Here is a 9,772-nt window from a genome sequence, read left to right as displayed (position 1 = left end):
TAATTTGTAAAACCAAAGATTAATGACGTTTCATCGTCATACATATAATTAAATCGAGATCTTATCTCGGAGAGAAAACAAAGACGAACCGCATACACATTCAGATTATATTGGTATGCGAATTACGTGTAAAAAAATAGATTACGTAGTTCACAGGTAGGCCGTGATGTTTATGCCCAACAACCGGTTACATTCTATTCATTGTCGCGCTCCACATTGCCTACGCAACGTCCTTTCAGAGATTTAATGTCCGTTACGCGACGTAGGCAGGTGCAACGAGAGAAAAGAGAGAGAGAGAGAGAGAGAGAGAGAACAAGACGAGAGATGGCCAGAGAAATAACGCGCGATATACGCGTCAGTCAACGGAATTTGCAATGTGACTTTTCTCTCCTTCGACGCCCATCGAAGACGAAAGATCCTGGCGAAACGCGCGCGTTATTTTTAATTTCCATTACGATATTTATGAGAAGCGCCGTGCGCGCAGGAATGCGCGCATCACTTGTGAAAACCTTGGCATCCCATCCGGTGCAACTGTCTACATCGTGCACGTAATGGCGAAAGTTATCTTTAACGTGAATCCCGAAAGATGGACGATAAAATGTTTAAAAGATAAACAGGAAAGATATGGAAAAAGTTTAGAAAATTTTTTAAAATGTATCTAAAATAAATTAAAATTAATAACAGAGATAAATTAGAATATTGTGAATGAAAAAAAAAAAAAAGGAAAAAATTAGATATCTTAGTATTAACATTTTCTAGAGTTGTCGCGCGCTAAAATTTTAGTAAGCTTTAAGCTTTTTCTTTTAAATACAGTATATATGCTTACAAATTTGAGTGCCGTGTGTGCTTGACGTTATGGCAACATAGAGTCACGTTGCAATAATATTTACAAAATATTGCAAAATCGCGATAGCAGAGATTATCACACTTATCAATTCCGATTCGTAAGAATTAACATTTTTCCTCAAACGATGATAAACGCAGAATTCATCCTCGCCATTGAATAATCACTATCCTTGGCCTTAACCGTCCACTAACATAAGTTTGCAGGCGATATACCTTTTACGAAGCACTATGCAATTATGAGAAACGTCAGTGATTACAGACGTCATTGAAGCAATGAAATAGTGCCATATACGTCGCGACCTTTTTAATCCTGCACACGAGATGAATGCATTCTGTATATATTATATATAATTACGTTAATATATTTGAGTTTTTAATTTAAACTTTCTTGTCTTTAGAGGACGATTAGATGCGTCTTTACGCGACAATCGACTGTGACGTTTTTTTTTTTTTTATCGAGATAACATCGTTACAAAACCTACCAGAGGTAGCTGAATCATTTGTACAAGCTAGAGCTTGTTATCATGATCACGCGGTTATGCGATCTGCAATTCTATTATCAACCTGTTTGATAAGATCGCTACGAATGAGTTATCATAGCTGCTCTCGACTGATATAAGCGTTTTTTATTATGTCATAATTTCAGAATTTTACAATGATTTATGGCATCATAGCGTCTTTACAAACCTATTTTTTGTTTTTGCGTTGGCTGATAAAGTCATTGATTTCAATTCTCGTCAGAGCTATAAATCTCAGGAGAATATATCGCAAAAACAAACAGCGTCTCGTTTTCAATTAGATTCTTTATGTTCGTCCAAAGAACACTTGATAAAAAGAACGAACAGGTTCTGATTTGACTAATGGTCCAATAATAGGAGAATAATATTCTCAATAAAATTACGCTTGCGTATGTATGTGCGCGTATATGTTGTTTCTTGCTCAATATATGTCAAGTGAAATATCCATCAAAATTAATCGGAAAACTAGCTTTTATTTCCATTCATATTTATGGCAATTATTTTCTATGCGCAACATCGAATTTTTCCGTTTGTCATTAAAAATATATCATAAATTATCGCATATAAAAAGAAAAAAAAAGGAAAAAAAAAACATTTTATTCGACATTTATTTCTCAAAATTTGCAGTATAATGCTGTCCACATATTTACATAGTATGATATCGTCGTGTGTCAATACCAGGATTTCGAATGAACACATGTGGCGCTAAGATATTGCTCGTGGCGGAAGCGAATCATACACACACACACACACATACATGCATTAAATTCACGCGGATGCTGACGAGAGGAATGCGATATTCGCGGGCGAGAGCGCGGAAATCTGGAGGTCTGCCAATTTGTACAACGACGAGTGGAGGGCTTTGCTCTTTCGAGGAGTTCCATGACTTTACATCCCTTCCGCGCGTTTACCGATAAAACCGCATTACCGAATCGCGATGCAAAATGTAAATCACGAAGAAAACTGTAGAGAGGATTAATAATAATTAATAGTTTTTGTAATCATCAAGAGCATAACTTGATCGGAATATATTCTCGGGAGAAATCTTTTCGAGCAGAATCATCTGTCAAAGTGCCATTGGAAATTTCTGAGTTCACCAAACTCTTCAAATTTCTCGCTACTTTTATCTCGTGATGAAGATCGCGTATCTGAGTCTGAGAATCGAGCGGTTGCAATTAGCGTTAATATGTGCGCGAATGGGGAGGCCTAAATTTTATTACCTGCCGCCTTAGATCGCCCTCCGGGCGATATTTCTCACGATTAACGCAAACGAGATCGGCGAAGGAGGCGGAGAACGCGGCATTGTTGAATTATCATAATTAATGAGCGGGACGGAGCGATAAATTAGCGTAGCGTGATAAATCTCAACGGCGCGTCGAGCGAGATGCATTTTATCGCGGATATTGCACCGGCATCGATTCGGGGATACAAAAATAAGGGGACGCAACAGATATAAATGCGATCTTCGATTCGATCGCCGGCCTAGAGAAACTGTTGACCTTCTACCGTCATGTTTTCCGCATTCCGCGACACGTCCTTTCAGGGTCAGTAATCGCGACAAAACCTTTCCCGTCGATTTCTATATATATATATATATATATATATATATATATATATATAGAGAGAGAGAGAGAGAGAGAGAGAGAGTTGAAAGCTATTATCTGTGAAAATGCGACTTGAAGAAAAAAAAAAGCCTCTTCTCGTGCAACAACGTATCACGTTTTCGACCCAATTTAAATTATGTATGCTTCTACTGAAAGAAATGGATAACGCAACACAAATAGAAAGGCTGACCGGTAACTGACCTCTAATCACACTGCTTAAGGCAATCGCACGGAGTCCTTGAAAACATCGCAAATAGGATCGAGAATGGACGCTAAGAACGGAATCTAACTAATTATCGTAGGAGACAATGTCGTGAGAACGAACATTCTGCGACTGTTCTAAAACGCGACAGCGGCTGTTGCGAAGATTGACATGTATGTACAGAGATATATAGAAAATTATATATCGCAAAGATAAGGAAATTAGAAGAATTTTAACTGATCGCTGCGTATTTATCGTCCGGAATCACGCTCGATTCACGCGTCCTGTTTTTTCCTCCAACTATTTTTTGCGGCTGGGCGCGGGGGAGGGTGAGGGGGAAGGTATATATCATCGCGTGAAAATAATATTTTGCTAGTGTATGTGCCAAAGGCGTGGAACTATCGGCGAGGATGCCGGTTACGCGATGCCAGTATGATTGCCAGCCGGAATTTCGCGAAATCCCGCGAATGACGAGCCGTCGCACGTCGTTCGCGAGACATCTCACCGTGTGAATATAGACATATAGAGTAATGTTCTACGTCACACACTCACCGAAAGCAATTCCTCGGCGTTGCGGCGAGCGATGCGATGGGATCGACGACGGCTGGCGATAATCCTTCCGTGAATCCGGCGAACTAACCCCAAGAATCCGTGTATCCACGTGTGTGTGTGTGTGTGTGTGCGCGCGCGCGCGTATGCGTGACTGGGTGGGGGAACGGTAATCAGACACGACACTGTTTAACACACTCGCGAAGAACACGCGAACGTCGCGCGACACGTACGGCACGCGATTTCACGACGATGGAATTTTGTCACGTCGCGGCGTTTTCTCAACGAACGGTACCACAGACGCTCATATTGCTGGCTCCGCGGAGTGAATTACCATTCCAAGCTCCTTCCCTCTCTGCACGCTCGTAGCGCTCTGGGCGTGGTTTAACGCCGTAGAGATCCGAGCGTTGACGAGAGCGCACGGGGGAGCGGGTCCGCATGCGCGCGCAGCTTTTACCTGAAATTCCACGCGCGCGCACAATTTGAACTTACTATTCAATCAAAATAACGTTCTTTTAAATTGAATATATTATGGGTCTGGTTATTCTTTACAGCTGAACTGGCTATACTAGTTTAGAGCTTATCTTTCTTTTTCAATGTAGAGAGAAAACGATAATTTCTGAATTAGTGCAGCGAGTTCAGTTATAAAAAACAGACGCTGCGTGTATTATATGTGCTATACAATAATAATAATTTAATGCAAATTTCTTTGTAATCAGTAAGAGAGAAGAGAAAGAGAGAGAGAGAGAGAGAGGGAAAGAGAAAAAGCGAGAGAAAGAAAGAGAAATTATATTTTGTATCACAAAATGATAATGTTAAAATATATTAAAAATAATATATACATATAATTACATTAATAAGATTATTTTGATATATATTACTTGCAATTAATATAAAAGAAATGATAACGCAAATGATCATGCGAATATTATGATAATAATTTAAAACAGACTATAATGTGATTATATTAATGTGATTGTATAATGATTTTTTGTATCGTTCTACGTACGTCATAACAATGTTATTAAAAAATATTACTTAATCGCCATAACATTTTTAAGATTTTTCTAAAAGTACCGTCGTTATTGGCATGTACGACCGACGAAATATTATTAAATTATATACAATCAGCAAAGAGGAGTTAGTCGCCGATTTTCCTAACAATAAGATGTTTTTGTAGCTAGTATAGTAGCGCCAACTGAATCCATTTTAGAGCCGGCGGAACTACATGACCAGATTCACTTTTCGATGCCACGGTAAAAACGGTTGACGTTATTTTTCATTCATAAAAATTTTTATTAATTGAGTAAAATTATGATCAAAAATATAAAAAATATATAAATTTTAAAAAAGCTTTATATATTCAATAGATGCATCCTCTGACACTTCTAGATACGAAGAATCTTGTTCTTCGAGCGAAAATATAAATTAAGCGGAGTTTTTGATATTTTTGTTCCAAGAATAAAAAAAAAAAGTGAAGGCAATTTATTGTTTAAATATCTTCTATACATTATATTTAAAAATTAGGAAAAAAATGATTAAGAAAATTAATTTAAGGACATTTATTTTATTTTACATATAACATTGTGCATATAAATAAAAATATTTCAATAATAATTTATCGCTGTCCGTAGTACATGCTAGAAAACATCATGCGAAGTTAAAAAAACATTAATAATTTTGATCCTTAATTATGGATCTAACACTTTAATTTAAATAATTGTTTTAATTTTTCTTTCAGTTATAAGTTAAAGTTGTGTATCTAATTTTCATAAATTAGTGATTTAAAATTAATTCAAAATTTAAAAGTTAGCGTTTCTTGTGCGAATCATATGTAATTAATTTTTCTTACGACGGCGAAGATCATTATTGGACCGATATGGTTTGCGTATATACGCCTACAAATGTACATACAATAAACATATATGTGTGCATATAACACATTATTATGTATGCGATTCTATATGCATACATATAAATCAAGGAGCTCATTGTAAATCTTGTTGAATAGCAAGAATATACATTACACAATGATTAAGTGTGTTTATCGAGACACGCGCGATTGTGCAATATATTCTCTTTAGTCAAAAATTTTTTAATGAAAATAATGTTGTTAAATGAGTTTTACTTTATTTGCTTAATATAATTTTTAAAATATATTATTACATATGATTATTTTCAACATGTTAAACATTTTTACGATTTCCTACTTTTTGTCCTTTTTTTAAATGACAGAGAAAAATGGAGTTTGTTAAATGCTAATTGAACATTAATGCATCTGAATATTAAATCATTTTATTTTTGTATCAAGTAAAATAGTCTATGCATTAAAATTTACTTGAAATTAATCAGAGATTACAATTTCTTTTTTTGAAACTGAAATTCTCGCTGGAAGAATTTTTGTCGCAATTCATCGATGACAGCGTTCCTTGTGACGTAATTATGAACTATTTTACAATTTACTGTTTAGTTACGAATATTCTCTTCTGTATATTCTGTCTTCCTTGCTTTAAATTAAATACATAACCTCTGAAAATCGTATCGCATGATCACTGATCACACGTATAGAAGCGATAACTAGCCAGCGTCCGCGATATCGATAATATTTTCGGCGCGAAATATCAAAAGCCATTTGTCTGTTTGGCGACACTATATTTAAAAAATGCACGAAAAGACAATTAAAACGCGAAATTTTGACAAAATATACAAAATATGTATTGAGCTTCTAATTATTTCTTAAAACTCTTGTTCAGTCGTATATAATAATGCTGATAAGAAAAAAGTGCCGGTCATTCAAATTAAATATATAAAACTTCTAACGGCGTTTTAAGATGAGTATGCAACGTATCGGTCGTCTCGTGTCAGTTAATTAACTTACATTTTTCTACGTGTTAATGGGATATAACATTCGTGATGGACATACACGATATACATCAAATGCCAAATAAGGTAGGTAGATAATTTTACGTAATAGTTTGACAATATATTAAAGTAACGTGTGTGTCCTCGGAAACATAACCTTTCACATTACGTCGTTCATTAGAATTAGGTTGACGTGCAATAATATTGTTTGATAGACATTACTTTTGTTTGTATAAATATTTGTTATTGATAACAATTGTTTATTGTTAAGAGAGATTTTTTCCTTTGAATCACGTGTGTTATTGATTAGAGTTTCAATTTAAGTTTTAATTTTAATTTAATGTTTCTTGTTTTTAGAGCAACGAAGAATTAACTCCAGAAGAAAAATGGAGGTGAGTTACAAATTTGTAGTATTATAGCATAATATTATATATTTCTCTTTCCTTATGATTCTAAACTTAAAATGTAGAAGTAGAAAATAACTTAGAGATCCAGAGAAAAAATTCACGAGTACTGAAATCCAAAACTTTATTTAGCACAAACTTACATGCCAGTAGTCAGTATGTCCTCCTCCAGTCTTTCTTGCAGCCTTTAATCTTTTGAGAACAAATTTTGAAACAAATGTTGAAATTAATGTTGAATTCTATATCATTTAATACTTCTTGATTTAAACATGACAGAACATTTTGCATCAGTTCTGAAGGACTTAAGATTCTCATTATTCTAAAAAAAGCTGGGAACAGATGTATAAGCAACTTTGCTTGCATATTTTCAAGAACTTCAAACGATATGGAATTTCAGCATTTTATATCAGAATTGAACATTTTTTATTAAACTTTTTAGAGTGGAGCATATAAAGATGCACGAACAGCATATGGGTCACGAATCTATGCACGCAGAGATGCTGATTATATTATTGGTAACATTAATAATAACACAGATTGCATTAGTTGAATGGAAGAAGAGGCATTTTAAATCATATCAGGTAGAGAGAGTAAAATACTTATTATCTCTAACATAAATATTTTAATTATATATAAATAAAGTTTCTTTTATAACACTAGTTTATAACAATGATAGCCATGTGGATTATTCCATTTGGAATAAGCTTAAAGAATCACTGGTGGAGATTTATATTTTTGTGGCTTTTATCTTCGTGGTATAACAGGTCTAGTGGTAAGAAAAGCTATTCAAAGACCAATATTAGGTACAACACCTAGGTAATGTAGAATAATTATTGCTACATAAAAAGAATAATTATAAAATATTAATAAAAATTCTTATCTTTTTCAGACTAGTGTACAAATGGTTTTATTTCATTTATAAGCTCAGTTATGCACTGGGCATAATTGGCTACATTTTGGTATTATTTACATTTGTTGGTTTAAATATCATATTAGATGTTAAGCCTCATGTTTGGATGGACTGGGGCATATTATTTCTATTTTATGGTCTTTATTTTGGAGTATTAGGAAGGATGTCGCTGAAATATGTGCTGACACTATGGCATCACATATTGGTGTATGTATTATTTGATGTTCAAACATTGCATTACACATATAACTTCATAATATTTAATATACTTTATACAGTATTACGCTCCAGGCAGTATGCCAACTAGAACTTTGGAACCAAATGTTTGCGCAGTATGCGGAAACAAGCTCTTAGTTTCTGAGCATGAAGAAGGTGTAATCGAAAATACACGTGACAAGCTTACTTGCTAAACATGTTTTCCATGAATTTTGCATTAGGGGTTGGTGTATTGTAGGAAAAAAACAGACATGTCCTTATTGCAAAGAAAAAGTCGATTTAAAGAAAATGTTTCGCAATCCGTATCCTTTTCCATAAGAAATATATTAATCATGATATTTTAATGTCAATTTATTTATTTTGTATATACCTTAATGAATTGTGCAGATGGCAACGACCACATGTCTTATTTGGTCAGTTATTGGATTGGTTAAGGTGGCTAGTAGCTTGGCAACCTTTAATTTTGTTCCTAGTTCATGGTATAAATTGGGCTCTGGGCCTTGAGTAAGTAACATTGTTGGTGAAAACCGACTCACATATACCATTGTTGTGTCTTTGCTAAAGAGAATGATTAACTTATTTCTTCAATCGATACTGTATTTGTATTTTTGTACATGTTATTACTTTTTTGTGTGATAAAAAATATTTTATTAAATTAAAAATGAGAGAGAGAGTGTAATGCCAAGAGAAACTAAATAATCCTTCATGTTTGAACATTAGGAATAATACTATGTTTTTTCTAACTTGAATTAATTTTTATCATTAATTTTTGTTGTACTTCTCGCAATATAACTTCTGCTAATAGCTTCCTACTAATGATAATACATTCCATCATTCTTAAGTCCATAACAAGTGCTGCTTCCAGAGTATTTGCTTTATCCAATAATATACAGTCGCAAGGAAATTAGTGCGTATTGTATGACTAGGCTCACAAGGTGTTCACAAGGTGTTCACATTATGATCTATGCAGATATGTAAAAAGGATATTAAATTAAATCAAATAGTTGGCACAAAATGTACATAATATTTTCTTTTAAATATGCTTTTTAAAATTTCAATAATGTTTTATAATATAAAATGCAAATTGAAAAAGTACTTAACAAAATATAAATTACTTATGATAATTAGAAAGTATTTATCTACCGGTTAAAATATTTTGATTAGAAAATAGACACAGATAGTTTCAGCAAAAAATTTAATTATAGAAGTATTTTAATAACTTTCCATTAACTTATATTTCCTATAATAAAATTTTTTTGTATGTAAACATTTTTCTAATAAAAACGCGTTATGCGTTAATGCAAGTAGATCTTGTTGCATTTAAATAAATAAAAATCAAATTATTTATATATTGTGCATACGTAAATCACAAGAATTGTAATATAGTTGAACTTAACTTTATTGTTAATTGTTTTAATAATGTGAAAGAGAATGTGGGATTTTTCAATTGTAATAGTTATTACTTGTAACACTTCATTTCTTAAAATTATTTCAAGAAATAAGAATATCTGATATATGTTATATTCTCAGCAATCCAGTTGTAACATTTGATTTGGTTTCTAATCGAGCATATGTGCAAAATTCGTCGGAATATTGTATTATTCGATAATAACAGAACTGAAGAGAATGTAAAAGAATGTATTTCTTTTCCTCTTGTCTGT

General features: G+C 33.4%; 1 pseudogene; it reads left to right on the top strand.

Moving 5' to 3' along the window:
• The first annotated feature begins 6,428 nt into the window (after positions 1–6,428).
• LOC126858675 (RING finger protein 121-like) lies at positions 6,429–9,236 on the top strand (annotated as a pseudogene).
• The last annotated feature ends 536 nt before the right edge of the window (positions 9,237–9,772 follow it).

This window comes from Cataglyphis hispanica, unplaced genomic scaffold, assembly GCF_021464435.1.
Source record: "Cataglyphis hispanica isolate Lineage 1 unplaced genomic scaffold, ULB_Chis1_1.0 scaffold35_size13591, whole genome shotgun sequence".
Classification (NCBI taxonomy): Eukaryota; Metazoa; Arthropoda; class Insecta; order Hymenoptera; family Formicidae; genus Cataglyphis; species Cataglyphis hispanica.
Note: the sequence above shows the minus strand (reverse complement) of the source record. Positions and strands in the feature narration are given on the sequence as shown.